The sequence below is a fragment of the Belonocnema kinseyi genome, chromosome 6 (genome assembly GCF_010883055.1).
Source record: "Belonocnema kinseyi isolate 2016_QV_RU_SX_M_011 chromosome 6, B_treatae_v1, whole genome shotgun sequence".
Taxonomy (NCBI): domain Eukaryota; kingdom Metazoa; phylum Arthropoda; class Insecta; order Hymenoptera; family Cynipidae; genus Belonocnema; species Belonocnema kinseyi.
Genome location: NC_046662.1, coordinates 58693851 through 58696029, shown reverse-complemented (window position 1 = coordinate 58696029; position 2179 = coordinate 58693851).

Here is a 2179-nt window from a genome sequence, read left to right as displayed (position 1 = left end):
CCTCGGCAAGGGGTAGTGACGTTTCGAAAGAACGCGGAGAATGATGATTGTCAGGAAAATAAGAAGTTCTGGAACGAGGAGCACACGGAATAACGTCGCCATTAGGTAAACAGTCAAACAGTGAACTCAACTTTGCAACAATAAATTTGAGAGTTACATTTTTTTGTTATTTTTTTTTTGTTTGTTAAAATGTAATAATCGGTCCTTTTGGTTGAACATTTAATTATTTGTTGACAATTCAACAAATTTCCCAGTGGGCAAAAAAAATTAAGGACGCCCTAGAGATGTCCCTAAAATAACACAAAGACGTAATTTGCATTCTCCTAGGAGTGCTCTTTAGATTTCTAACATCGGTAGGAAATATGTCCCGAGAACGTCTTATGACTTTGGACATCATTATAACATCTTTAGCACACTAGATGTCTTAGAGACGTTCATTGGACTGATATTCAACGTTCTAGGAACGTCCCAAGGACGCTCTTGGGGTGTTCGTGGTTTTGTGCCCACTGGGTTATTAAATGGTCGTCCTGTTTGGTAGAAAATTCGTATTTTTTGTCTGAAAATCAACCCTTTTGGAAAAAATTTCATTATTCGTTAAAAATAAACTTTTTTTGTTGAAAATTTACCTGTTTGTAGAAAACTCGTATTTTTGGCTTGAAAATTCAACGTTATGGATGATTTTTTTTTATTCATTAACTGAAAATTCTTTTTTGGTAGAAAATTATCTTCTTCGTTATAAACACTTGTTAAAAAAATATATTAAAAATAAAAAGTTAACTTTTGGGAAAAAGGACACAAGCTGCACTAAAATTTTCTTTAACGAAATTTTTCGCCCAAATTATATCTACAAATTCGCTTAGAAGCATCTTAACTTAGGATGCATATGTTTAGTTGTAATCATAAAGAATGATATTGAACATAAGCAATGTCAATTTGTAGAGAAATGACACAAATTGTAATTAAAGGGTTTAATAAAAATTTTATTTAGTAGGATGCGAATTTTTTTTATATTATAAAAACAAGATATTGCGTGTTTTTTGCCGACTGAGGTATCAAGTTGGGTTTTTCTCATGTATACTCTCTACAATGCCAGTGATTGGCCAGAGCACCCTACTGTGGAGACTAGTTAAACCTGCGATTTTGTAAGTTGGTGAGTTTATTGCACTGACGATCGATCTGAGTGGAATGTTGTTTTTGTGGATTTTTCGGAGTCCCTAAAGTCTTGAAGAGATGCGATTAGTAGGTATTAATTTGGATATTGTTTTGCCGTCAATTTCAGAGTCTTTTAGAAAAGTTTTTGATTTAATGGCTATTGTCCTATGTCCATATATAAAACGACCTTCACCAATTTGTTTACGCAATGAAAAGTATTTTATATCAAAGTTAACATGTTAAAAAATATATCGCGAGTAAGTTGCCTAAAGAATTTCAATCAAGGCTATGATTAAAACAGAATTTAAAAATGACTTTTAGAAAAAAATTGCAACCGTTCGTTTACGAAACAAACTATATACTGATCGAAAATATGAAGCTTATAGAATATGCTAGCGTTGGATTGTCTATTTTTTCCCATCATAACTATTGGGTTGGCAGGTATAAATAGGTAAGTTGATATTAGTATTTTGCACCAATATTTCTACGCAGTAAACCTTATATAAAAATAAAGATAATTTTATTGCGTACACGATGACATAAGGTTGTCTGCGAAAATCTGTTTTAAATTTCGGTCTTCGAGTTTTAAAATGCAAAATATTGGTGTGAATGAAGATGTGCGACAGAGAGGTCTGATTCAACTAGCCGATGCGATAGAAGAGGACGCAGCATTGCAGCTGCGGATAGCTCGTCCATCGGATAAAAGAGAGTGCGCATGCTATTTGTCCGTGAAATTTAAAAGGATAGCGATAGACTAGTAAATGACTAGTAACTCAGATTCTGAATGATGTTCATTATTGAAAAAAATTCTAATTACAATATTTTAGTATTTCTTATATATTATAATATAAATTTTTTGCATGACGCAATATTGTTATTATGTTTTTTTTCTATTTTGTGAAAAAATGTTGACTTTTGCTTTGTTTGTTTCTATTTAGTCTCCTAATGGAACACATCAAATTTTCAAGATAATTATATATCACTATCATATTTTTATTTAGAAAAACATTTATATACTTTATTATCA